Source organism: Dromiciops gliroides, chromosome 1 (genome assembly GCF_019393635.1).
Source record: "Dromiciops gliroides isolate mDroGli1 chromosome 1, mDroGli1.pri, whole genome shotgun sequence".
Taxonomy (NCBI): Eukaryota; Metazoa; Chordata; class Mammalia; order Microbiotheria; family Microbiotheriidae; genus Dromiciops; species Dromiciops gliroides.
In genome coordinates this window covers 496,562,461-496,576,379 of record NC_057861.1, presented here as the reverse complement: position 1 = coordinate 496,576,379, position 13,919 = coordinate 496,562,461, and the positions used below count along the sequence as shown (strand labels likewise).

General features: G+C 37.8%; 1 protein-coding gene across 7 annotated transcripts in view; it reads right to left on the bottom strand.

Annotated features, from left to right (window-relative positions):
* CDC14B (cell division cycle 14B) overlaps window positions 1–13,919 on the bottom strand; it is a 153,696-nt gene that overhangs the window by 57,142 nt on the left and 82,635 nt on the right. The window lies entirely within an intron of this gene.

Sequence of the window (13,919 nt, the reverse complement as noted above, 5' to 3'; positions counted from 1 at the left end):
TGAAAACATAAATCTTTGAAGTATGTGTGTATAAAGGCACAGTGTGCTAGAGATTACGCAAGTCACTTAAACCTCATTGCCCGGAGGAAAAAAAAAAAAAAAAGCCAAGCAGAGGATATATTTTTGATCCTAAAAGTGCCGTGTGTGTGTGTGTGTGTGTGTGTGTGTGTGTGTGTGTGTTTTGGTTTGGGGGGGGGGGGGGCAGAGTAACATGGTCAGGCCTGTACTTTAGGAAGATCACTTTCACCCTGAGTGGAAGATAGACTGAGTAGAGTGAATTTGAATTACATAAATGGCCTAGTCCTCTGAATAAGCTTACGATGTCAAGAATCTTCATCATTACTACTGTAAATATGGGCTTTAAATTGTGCCGATGCAATTTTCTCACAATAATGCCATGAAATAGATTGTATTATCCCTATTTTATAAATTATTCTGAAAGGCAAAGTGACTTGCTAATTATCACACAGAAGTAGTTGAGTTAGGACTTGAGTGTTTTAATTCTTAAATTGAGCAACTTTTCCATCACATATGCTGTCTCTAATAAATGAAAGAGATTTTTGTTCTTCAATCCTGTCTCACTTAACCCTGTTTTTCTCAATTTCCTCATCTGTAAAATGAGTTAGTAAGTATCAGAGGCCAGATTTAAACTCAGGAAGATGAGTCTAACTCCAGGCCCAATACTCTACATACACTGTACCACCTAGCTGAATATTATAGTCCCTTCCAATTCTCTATCTATGTTCATGTGACCTTAATAAGTACATATTTGCCTTATATTTTTTCAGATACGTCCAATTCAGCTTTAAAGTGAAAATGGAGAAAGAGAAAACTAGCTATATACAATAGTTTAACGAGCTAGCACAGAAGGTAGTACATATGACATGGAGGACAGAACAGTAGTAGAGAAGCAAAAGAATTAATAGAAAAGAACATCCATGAAGAAGGAAAATAATAATAAACATGGCCTCAAATTAGTAAACAAAAATGTAAATAATAGATTATGTAAATAATAAAGAGATTGATCTTTGATATTATAGGTACGTTTGAGTCTTGGCAGGACTTCACATAACTGAAATACAGGAAATGGAAGAAAAATATATAAAAGGTAGTACAGGAGCAAATATACACATACTGCCCAATCTTGGTTTCCAAAGATTGATAATAAAACACACTTTCCACCTCTTAACAGAAGGTTAGTGGATTAAAGGTATAAAATGGTGTATACAGGTAGATGAGGTCACCATGTCGTTTGGTTTTGTTTAACCGTTTGTTTGGTTTTTTTTGTTTTTTGTTATAAAGGAAGACTCGGTTTGGTTTGGTTTGGTTTGATTTTTTTTTTGGGGGGGGGGAGCTAAAACAAAACTTAAAATCAAAAGAAGTTTTAAAAGATGTCCTCTTCTGTGGAAATACACATACCAAAGGGGAAAAGCAGTACACTCTCCAACCCACTTTGTGTTCTACTTCGGGAACCTAATCATTCAACTCTTTCTTTCAGCTGGACAGTCAAATATTCTGCCTTCATATCTGTTTCAGTTCTTCTTCTTTCAGAGATAGCTAATTACTCAAATACTCCATACCATGTTTTTTGCTCTCTGGTTTCTACTGGATTGTATTTGAATTGTAGGGCAATTTGGCTTCTGTCCCCACACTCAGATGAAATAGATCTCTCCAAAGTTCTGAATCATTTCAGTTGCCAAATTCAATGGCCTTTTCTGTCCTCATCCTTTTTGATCTCCCTGTACATTTGACACTGTTGGCACCCTTCCTTCTATTACATTCTCTTCTCCCTAAGTTTTCATAATGCTGCTTTTTCCAGGCTCTTCTCCTATCTATCTGACTTCTCTATTTCAGTTTCCTTTGTTGGATATCATACAAATCCCACCTGCACTCTCTGGGTATAACTAAGGGCTCCATTCTCTTCTTTTTCTACTGAGTCAGTTTATCTCTATGCAAATGATCCCCAGAACTATATTCAGCCTCAGTTTCTCCTCCGAACTCTAGGCTTGTGTCTCCAACAACCCACTGGCCACAAAGAACCAGATGATTTTTAGGCATTTCAAAATGTATTATCTTTTCCCTCAAAACCCTTCCCTCTTCCCAACTTCACCATTTGTGTGTGTGTGTGTGTGTGTGTGTGTGTGTGTGTGTGTGTGTGTAGGGGGGCAATGAGGATTAAGTGACTTGCCCATGGTCACACAACTAGTAAGTGTCAAGTGTCTGAGGCTGGATTTGAACTCAGGTCCCCTTGAATCCAGGTGTTAAGGGCTAAAATTCTAGCTAGTCTGTCTAAAATATCTAATGAGTGGTCGCTAATCAATTATAAGCTTTAAGAAGAGTTAGGCTTTTAAGCATTTATTAAGGAGAATAAGAATTTGGTAAAGAGAGAAAGAAAGGCCTACATTCATCTATCTATTAAAGGGAGAGCACATTTCTAGCTCCGCTCCCCACCAGAGTCCTCAGGAAAAAGAGAGTGAGTCAGAGCACCAGGCTCCCCTTTCTTCCCCCCACCAGCAAATGTCACTTCCTGACACCAAAGAAAAGACGTATGGGCTTGCCCTCAGAGTCATTCACCTCATGGTGCAGCTTTTCTACAGTAAGTCTCCAGCAGGTGGCATCATTCCAATCGTTACACAGGGCTGGTGCTTTATCCACTGTGCCACCTAGCTACTCCTACCCCCCAATTTCCATTTTTGTTTAGGACAATGACATTCTTTCAATAACTCCTATTTTGGCTTCACTCTCAACCTCAGCACCTGCCCAAATATCTAATAAAAATTCTAATTTCATAATCTCACTTCTTTCCATTCACACAGTCACTACCTTGGTTCATGCCTTCATCACCTCTCTCCTAGAATGTTTCAATAACCATCTAATCGCAAACATTTGACTTTCAGCTCACTCTGCATCTGCTGCTCTGCATGGTTTCAGCTCCAAGAACAAGATGCCCCTTTGCAGGAGAAGCTCATCACATTTAATATCTCATCAACATGTTGATAACTCAAGCTTTGAGACCACCTTTGATTGGAGGGCTGGAGGGTGAAGGACTAAACTCCTCCCAAAGCCTTCTTTTATAGAGGACTTAGAACTTTTTATGCTAAGGTCATACCATTAAAAAATAAGAAAAGAATCAGAATGAGTACCTTTCATAGCTATGCCTAGGTGGAGTATTCTTAAACATGAAGATACATGCAATCACAAAAGATAAAATAGATTAAATGACACTAAAAGGCTTTTGCATTAGCAAAATCATTACACCTCATAAAAGGGAAATAGTTTATTAGGAAACATCTACAAACCAAATTATCTCAGATAATAGACAAGGTATCTATATCTATATATGTCACATAAATATAGCATCAAAAACCATTAATTGAAAAGTAGTCAAAGGAGATGAACAATCAATTTGCAAAAGTAGTATAGGAAACTATTAACCATATGAAATATGTCCCAAAATTACTACTAATAAAAATGCAAATCAAAACAACTTTGAGGTCTCACATCACACCCAGTAAACAGGTAAAGATGAAAAAAGGCAGGAACAGTCAATGTTGGGGATGTGGCAATATGAGAACACTAGCCAACTGGCCCAACCATTCTGGAAAGCATTTAGAACTAGGGGAAAAAAGTAACCAAAATGTCCCTACCCTTTAAGTCCAAACATTCCACAATCATATACCCTAAAGAAATAAATAACAGAAGGAAAGATTATATATGCATCCAAATAGTTATAGTAGTACAGTACTTTATGCCCAAGGAACCCGTATCAAAAAACAAATGACAGCATGAGGACAAAAGTTTGTTAGCAAGATCAGATGTAAGATAACAGAGTTTTAGGGTGTTTAGAGAATACTGGACAGTCCTGATACTGTCAAAGAAAAGCTGCAACAAGAGATGTCAGCTGAAGAATTGAGACATGAAAGAGAACAAAGGCTTACATTTACAAGAACTCAAGACATTCATATTTTAGATAGTTTAGACATGGTAGGAGGAAAACCAAAAGAGGAGTGTCTGGCAAACCCAAAGACAGGAGTTTCCAGGAGGAGAGGGTGGTCAGCAGGGTCAAATGCTACAGAGCTTTTAGAAGGATGAGGCTTGAGGAAAGTCTACCAGATTTGCGAATTAAAAGATCATTGGCAATTTTGTCCTCTTCGAAGTCCAGCCTCCTTTATTTTACAATAGAATGTAGTAAGTTCCCTGAGTGACAGGAACTATTTAATTTTTTCTCTCTTGGACAGTGACTGTCACATAAATATTTGTTAAATTGAATTTTGGTTATGCTTACAGGTAAACTATCCCTCCCTTCTCTCTGTAACTAGAGCTTCTTTAAGCCTGCTGCTAAAGAACAGAAACTAATAAATTGTATCTCCAGACTTCAAATGCTCTGCTTCTTGCCAGCTGCATCTATTATGAACACCAGCAGGATTACAATGAAACCACATATTAAACTTTATTCCCAAAAGGTCAGATGAAGATGTTGATTAGCTTAGCATATACCATTCTTTCTAAGTCTCCTTTGCTGGGTTCATAAAACACCCATAACTCAGGGTAGACTCTAAGTCTCTGTCCTGAGATCTCTTTTCTTCTGTTTCTATATACTCTTTCTTGGTGACTTCATTGGCTCACATGGGTTTAATGATCATGTCTATGCAAAATAACTCCTAAATCTATACTACATACCCAGTCCTGATTTTTTAGGTTCCAATCACCCATCACAATATCTTGGAAACTTTCAGACAGATATCCCATAAGCATCTCAAACTCAACATGTCCAAAACATGACCTGTTTTCCCTCCAAATCCACCCTTTTCCTGAACTTTTCCTATTTCTAGTAAGGGTTCCATCATCTTTTCAGTCACCCAGATTCCCAACCTCAAAGTCTTCCTTGGGGGCAGCTAGATGGTGAAGTGGATAGAGCACCAGCTCTGGAGTCAGGAGTATCTTAGTTCAAATCCGGCCTCAGATACTTAACACTTAATAGCTGTGTGACCCTGGGCAAGTCACTTAACCCCAATTGCCTCACTTAAAAAAAAAAAAAGTCTTCCTTGACTCTTCACCCTCCCTGATTCTACATAGCCAACAGCTGCTAAAGGTTTATCAATTCTACCTCTTGCTAAAAAGTGGGAGAGTGGCCAAAGCTGAGAATGTCTGTGAGAAGCTTCATTCTAACATATATATATATATATATATATATATATATATATATATATATATATATATATATATAAAATTCTAGTTTTACTGACTTTCTTGTTCAACAGCTCCCAGGAAGAGAGTAAAGTCCCATTCTTTATTTTAGTGGCTAAGCCACAGGTGTTTGGAATGTTTATGTCTGTTTTGCTTTGTAAATTAATGCCTTAGTGTTAGATGGGTGGAGCAGTGATTGCAAACCCTGATGGAAAAGAGAACATGATTAATTAAACTTAATTTATTATTTTAGCATATCCCTGAATAGAAAGAATGCATGCACCAGACACATAGTCTAGGTCTGAAGAGTCTGAATAAGCATGGCAGTGGCTGGTTAGGGTGGGACTTAGGCAGCCATAATTTCTTTTGCTCAGCAGACAGGTTTGAAAGGAAAATATCCCTAGAAATGGGGGGTGGGGCAGGGAGGAAGGAGCAGCTAAAGAGCAAACCAAGTCCCAAGAAAAGGCTGAATGGGAGTGATGGCGGTGAGAGGGACTAGTAGCCCCACCTACCTATACCTATTTCCTGGGCTCACCCAGTATTATCTCTGTATTTATCTAGAATATACTTATAAATGCATATGTTTGTCTCCCGGAATAGAATGCAAACTCCTTGAGGACAGGGACACTTATATTTTTTGTCTTGGTATCCTAGCATGAAGCAAAGTGCCCGGCCTACCTTAGACACTCAATAAACACTTGTTGAGTAATTGTTGACTGAACTAGGATTTTATTTGTAGTTCTATTATTAAAAAACAAAATAAAACATTTGTTCAAATAAGTTTCCAGCCACCATGACATAACATCTCCCCCCCAAAAAACCAGGAAGAAAAATTGGATCTTAAAATCCACTTCAATATATCAATAGATAAAAGTACATACCAACTTGGAGGAAATTTACTCAAACTTTACAAGTTAGACTTATCAACTTGGTTTAGAGTATACGAAACCATTCCGCATAATGGGATTTTACATGGAGAATTGTGTAGGGGAGGGGGGAGACAGTAAAAGCTTTTCTAAAAAGCCACTAGACAGAAAAAAAAACCCAACTCTGAAAGAATAAGGATACAGTGCAATGTAATAATGATAATGGCTAGTATTTATATAGAACTTTAAGGTTTACAAAAAGCTTTACACACATAAACTCATTTTATCTCCACAGCAATAGTGGGCCATAGGTGCTTTTATTGCCTCATTTTTATGGATGAGGAAACTGAAAGCAGATAGACAGTAAACAACTTGCCCAGGGTCATTCAACTAACAGTTGAATAATAACAGACAGATTTGAAGTTAGGGCTGCTACTAGACTCCAGGCTCAACAACGCTCCATATCAGTAGCAAAAACAATAGATTAGGAATCAGGAGACCTGCATTCTAATTCTGATTCTAACATTAATTAACTATGTTGCCTCAGGGAAACCACTTGCCCCCTTCAGGGTGTTGTGCTAAAAGGATTCCTTTCCCCAATAAAATGGAAAAATGGAAGGTTTTTAATCTTAATCTGACGAGTACAAGATATATTTTTCCTAATCCTGAATATTCTCTCCAATCAACACCACCACTTATCAACAAATTCCCAGCTAAAGAATTTTTTCAGAAAAGAATTTCTCTAACAATCTATTGAGTATCCGTACACACAGGAAATTCAAAAAGCATTGTTGAAACATTGTGGTACAGTAAAAGGTAGGTGACCTCTGTAGTACAGTAACCAAGAGTAGCAACTAAAAGGCTAGGCAGAACTCTGGGAATCCCGCCTTGCAAAGTAGGGCAATACAATTTTTTTTTTCTTGTGAGGCAACTGGGGTTAAGTGACTTGCCCAGGGTCACACAGCTAGTAAATGTTAAGTGTCTGAGGTCGAGTTTGAACTCAGGTCCTCCTGAACCCAGGGCCGGTGTTCCATCCACTTCGACACCTAGCTGCCCTGGCAATACAATTTAAAATACTAAAATGATACTGAATCCTGCAGTTCCCTTTGGGAGGATGTTGCATAGAAAGCCTAAGAATTTGCCCAGAAAATTTAGAAACTTGTACCATTATGGTTAATCACTCTATTATTCTACTGTATTCCTGTGGAGTATTTACAAAATAACTCTGTCTCTTCTCCAATAAGATTCATATTTTTTTTTCCCCTGCAGGGAAATCCTTAACCTCTCTATACAGAGACCTTCTTAATAATATCTTCTCTTAAGCCAGAACTAATATTATATTCAGAATTCACATTAGAATGAATTACTAAAGGAAATTACTTGAGTATATTTTATATAGTTTAAAATTCTGAAAAGCAAGGGGTAAAAAATACATTGCTTAGTCATTTCCCATTTTATATACGCATTTTCAAAATCGTGTGTGTGTGTGTGTGTGTGTGTGTGTGTGTGTGTGTACGTACATGTGCCTAGAAGCCTTTTGCTACATGGCTTAAAGAATACAATAACATTTTAGCCACCTTGTTAGAGATTTAAGAACCACAAAAGATATTTAAAATCCCATCAAACATCTGGCAGCATGATGTACAACTAGACTACCTAATTTCTCCTCTATGAGAAGAATTGTAATGCATATAACATATTCACAATACATGTAACTAGTCAGGAGGTGTAATGTCCTTTTCTCAGTCAAGAACTTTATTTAGATTTCATTTTAGTCATTCTGAGGCTTAATATGTATAGTCCTTGAAACCACATGAAAATGGAAAAACACAGACATATGCTTACACACCCTGTAGGAAGAAAGATGACTAATGGAAAGGCTTAATATGACATACTTTACAGGGGGAATTCCATCCATTTTAACTACATGAAAGATGGGCAGTAAACTACAGATTTATTCTGCAAAGTCCTTATGCAAATACTGATAAGTTTACAGAAAATTAACTTTTTCGAAATGATAAGCCCCAAATCAAATTTTCATCCATAAGTAATAACTTACATATGAATTGTCTTTTACTTTTTCAAAGCATTGTTCCTTATGTTATTCCATTTTCCCTTCAGAATAACATGGGAGGCACATGGGATTAGTGGAATTTTTTCAATTTACAGAAACAGAAACTGTGGCACCAAGAGGTCAAATCCCTTATCCACAGTTACACTGTTCATCAAAAGAACAAGTATCTGAACTCAAGACGTGACTGTGCCAGACAAGAATAGAATGAATACAAAGCTAGAACACAAGAGAATAGCAACCCACTCTTGTGAACTGTCTAAGAAATGTCTCCTGACAGGTACTGCATTCTGCAACTTGCTTTCAAACTCACTAAGTGAGCTAAAGGTCCCACCACCTCCAGATCTCTTGGCCATGCTCATTTAGGACTGGTTTTCACTAGGTAAAAGGGGAATAAAAGCATTGTAGGTTAGGATAGCAATGTTGCATTAGTAATAGGGTTCTTTCTTCTAAGCAGATGCTTCTGTTGTGCTTATTTGAAGGTCCAGTGGGTCTCCCAACTGCTCTCTGCCAGGCTGGTTAACTTTGCTTTGTACTGCCAGATTACTACAACTGTATGTCAACTGTTTACAAAGACTTCGGACCTCCAGCTTTGCTTTGCCCTTTGCTCTTCTCGATCTGTTTGCCTATCTGACTGACCACTGACCTCCATTGGGAATCATGAAGATTGCTTCCCTAGACCTAATTTCCCCTTTTATCTCTTGGCTATATTATTGCTAGACACAGGTGACCCATGAGATAGGGGTACATAACAGGACATTCACACTCTATCTGCTATCAGAAGAGAGAGAGAGAGAGAGAGAGAGAGAGAGAGAGAGAGAGTGCGTGTGTCTAATGTGGATATTTTATTCATAGTTACATGGCTATATAGTTATACATAGTTACATAATTATGTATTCTTAATGTAACCCTTTAGATTCTACCCAAAAGGTTAAATTAACAGGATTTCTTACCAATTAATGAATATCATGATCTATAAAAAATTATGTAAATGCTTATCAGGATAAAGAAGCAACTTTGAGTTAGTCTAGCAGGGCTAGGAGTTGGGTATGATTTGTTAGCTAGCACGGCTACTAATTTTTTTTTTTTTGGGTGGGGCAGTGAGGATTAAAAGTGACTTGGGGGGGCAGCTAGGTGGCACAGTGGATAGAGCACCGGCCCTGGATTCAGGAATACCTGAGTTCAAATCCGGCCTCAGACACTTAACACTTACTAGCTGTGTGACCCTGGGCAAGTCACTTAACCCCAATTGCCTCACTTAAAAAAAAAAAAGTGACTTGTGGGGTGGCTAGGTGGCGCAGTGGATAAAGCACTGGCCCTGGATTCAGGAGTACCTGAGTTCAAATCCGGCTTCAGACACTTGACACTTACTAGCTGTGTGACTCTGGGCAAGTCACTTAACCCCCATTGCCCTGCAAAAAAAAAAAAAAGTGACTTGCCCAGGGTCACACAACTAGTGTCAAGTATCTAAGGCTGGATTTGAATTCAGGTCCTGAATCCAGGGCCGGTGCTTTATCCACTGTGCCACCTAGCTGCCCCCAGTTACTAAAGTTAAAAACAGGGAGACTTGCACATTAGAGTAATGGTTAGAACCACCAAGGTCTATAATCTACTAAACATTATTAGAAAGTCCAATTTACTAATGTATTCCAATGTTGTATCAAATTGTTTGCAACTCACGGTGCTTCCTCCTATTTAACACTATAAACAGTAGTTAAATTTTCAGATTAAATCATAAAACAATTAATAAAATTGTTAAATCAACCTGGTTGTGTAATTGAGAAAGGACTGTACTGAGAATCAGAACACTTGAGGAGATCCAGCTCCTGTTCAGCCATTAATTAGCTATATAAAGCTTGGGCAAATTGCTTTGCTGTTTGGCAAGCCCCATTTTTAATATCTGCAAAACAAGAATTTGGATTCAACTTTTAATTCCACAAGTGGATTTTAACACTACTGTATAAACAGTAGTTAAACAACAAAAACAAAAGGAGAGGATAAAATTGAATAATAGGGGAATTTAGTTTATCTTGAATATTGCTGCTGCTAAAAATATGTATAGAAAAGGATGATGATGGAAGCCTGCACTTTCAAATCACTTTGAAAGCTGATGACATTGGCTCTTAATTTCACTTCAAGACTCCAAGTTTTCTTTTGTCTTGGTACAGGTGTGTCACCATTATTAGCCATAATTGGTGTCAATTTTTCAGGTTGCCCATGGAGTGGAGAGAGGGAAATAGATTTTCCTGATGTTACTTGGCAAAAGTTGGAAGAGAGCCAGGAAAGTAGGAAGAGGATTAGAGGGATATTTGGGTATGTATGAGAAAGAAGGCCTATAGTAGAATTTATAGTATGAGAGGCAGAATAATAGGGAAGCACAACATTTACATTATTCCCCAAGAGTAGAGAAAGGGGGATATCAGAGTAGAGGTTTTCGGATAATTTCCATGCTCTGAGCCAAGGATGAACAAGTTGGTTGCTATCCAGGGAGTGGAGAAAGGGGAAAAAAGGCATGAAGAGGACAACTGGTAATACATGTGTTTAGGATGTTAAGAAATCAAATGTCTTTAATTCAGGGAGGGCCTAGGCTTATTTTTTCCATTCATCCTTGCAGCAGTAAAACAATACTGATTTTCTGGTTAACAACAACAGCAATGCAAATGACAAAGCAGATTATAATATTTATTTTAGGGGGCACACATTTTTAAGCATCTCCCTTAGAACTGTTCATCTCTTCACCAGAGAATATTCTATCAGTAAATGGCAAAGCTTTTGGATAACTGTACGTAGTAATTAGTAGGGACAGAGTTTTTCTAAATCTTTATCAAATTCTAAATTTCCAGACCCCCAAAAAGAGGGAAAGTGTTGTTTCATAAAGGGAGGAAAGTATTTGTCTCTGAAACTCCCTAAACAATTCTTCCTTTTTATCTAGGGAAATGTCTATTGCCCAAAATCAAATTTTCATGACTTCTTATTGGAAAAAAAACAACCCACCTCTGAGGAAATGCAAGTGCCTATTAGTTTTTCCTCTGTGTCAGCAGGCCCAACCCACAGAAGAATCACAGCAGTAGGTGACTTGACTTGTGAAACAAGACAGAAATCAAGAACAGAAAAATGAAGCTTTCCCAGATGTATATCTTTACCTCCCTATATTGCATCATTTAATCACTGTTTATTTGAGTTTGCAATTTTGGGTGTTTAACAATGATCCACACAACTCTAAATAACACTTTTTTAAAAGCCTGTAAAATTACATGGTACATGGACATGGAATCTTAGGACCTGAGTTTTAGTCCAATCACTGCTATTGACTATTATTTTTCACTTAAATCTGTGCAAGTCATTTGAGCTGAATCTCAGGGTTTTGGTTTCCTGTCTATAAAATGGGGGTGGAGATAGTGTGGACTGATAGGGACCTGGCTTGTCAGGCAAAGAGAGATGGGTTCAAGTCTTGCTTCTCACACATATTGGCTGTATAAACCTGTCTTAGTCACTTAAACCCTTAGTGACCCAACTCTTAAGACTAAGATTCTAATTAAAGTTGCAGAATTGCTGATTTTCCTCTAGGAGGGTCATTGATAAATTCAAGAGGTCTGAAACAAACACTCAGACACAGAATGAGGATAAAGCTTGGTCCATCTACCTCAAAGGTTTGTTGTGAGGAATATGCTTTATAAACTTAGCATGCTACATCAAGGCAGGCAGGCAGGTAGGCAACACCTTTCCCTCAAGAAACTCACATTCCAATGAAGGAGAAAACATATAAACAACTAGGTATACTGTTCAAGTCTTTCAGTGATATCCAACCATACATCATGACCATACATCCATAGCACACCAATACTGTTTCATGGGGTTTTCTTCAAAGATACTGGAGTGATTTGCCATTTCCTTCTCCAATGAATTAAAGCAAAGAGGTGAAGTAACTTGCCCAGGGTCACACAAGGAGTCCATGTCTGAGGTCACATTTGAACTCAAGTCTTCTGATTTCAGGCCCAGTGCTCTATCCACTGAGCCATCCAGCTGCCTCTAAATGACTAGCTATAACACAAGGTATATATACCGTGGATGTAAGATATAACTAAATAATAATAATAATGATAATAATAAATAATTTTACTGTACTTTGCCTTACTACACTTTGCAGATATTGTATTTTTTACAAATTAAAGGTTTATGGTAACCTTGCATTGAGCAAGTCTACTGGCATCATTTCCCCAACAGCAAATGCTCACATCACGTCCGTGTCACATTTTGGTAATATTTCAAACTTTTAAATTATTACTCTGTGAATGGTGATCTGTGATAAGTAATTTTTGATGTTACTGTTGTAATTGTTTGGGGGTGCCATGAACCACACCCATATAAGTTAGTGAATTCAATCAATAAATGTTGTATGTGTTCTACCCATTCCCCTGTCTCTCTCCCTCTCCTCAGGCCTCCCTATTGACTGAGCCATAACAACATTGAAGAATATTACATAAACCTAGTTGATAAAGCAGCAGCAGGATTTGAGAGGATTGACTCCAATTTTGAAAGAATTTCTACTGTGGGTAAAATGCTATAAAATGCATCACATGCTACAGAGAAATCTTTTGTGAAAGGGAGAGTCAATTGATGTGGCAAACTTCACTGTCATCTTATTTTAAGAAATTGCCACAGCCACCCCAACCTTCAACAACCACCACCCTGAGCAGTCAGCAGCCATTAATCAACATGGACTTATGACTCACTGAAGGCTCAGATAATGGTTAACATTTTTTTTAAACAATAAAGTAGTTTTAACAAAGGTATGTACATTTTAAAAGACATAACGCTATTTCACACTTAATAGACTAAAATATTGTATAAAAATCACTTTTATATGCACTGAGAAACCAAAAAATTCATGAGATTCACTTTATTTCGATATTCACTTTATTGCAGTGGTCTGGAACTGAACCCATAATATCTCTGAGATATACCTGTATTAAAGCTGCCTAAAATCAAATAAAGGGCTTCTAATGGACTTAACACATGAATCCTAAGAAATTAATGATTGTAATATTTTAAAACATACTTTTTCTTTTTTGTTTTTTTGTTGGTGGGGCAATAAGGGTTAAGTGACTTGCCCAGGGTCACACAGCTAGTGTCAAGTGTCTGAGGCTGGATCTGAACTCAAGGTCCTCCTGAATCCAGGGCTGCTGCTTTACCCACTGTACCACCTAGCTGCCCCCTAAAACCTCCTTTTTTTAACAGAATGCCTGCTGACTTACAGAGCACACAGTCAGGCTTTTATAGATCATAGTTGATCCTCATTCCCTTCTAAATAATAGAGCTGGAGGTACAAGGGAAGTAGAGGCCAATGAGTCCAACCACTTCATTTTACAGATAAGGAAACTGTGGTTCAGAGAGATCATGTGATCTAAAAAGGGTCATATAAGCTAATAAGGTGGGATTTCTACCCAGTTCACACTGACTCTTAAATCCAGAATCCTATTCACTTCCTTATACCACCTCACTAAGTCTCTACTGTCAACTTCAAGAGAGAAAGATGCTAAGATACTATACTGGTAGGTCCCATGGGAAGCAAATATTTTTAAATGAGAGAGGGGCAAGAGAGGACTAGACATGATTTCATCCATGTAGAGAACTAGTGTGGAAATTTCCCCTAAACAATGCAGATGGACATTGGGTTTGTAACTTAATAGTTTTAGAGAGTTGCCAATGGGACTGAATGGTTGTGATTGGTCATGATGGCACAGCTCATCTAGCTGAGAGGCTTCACTCAGACTCAGGTCTTCATGACTTCAACC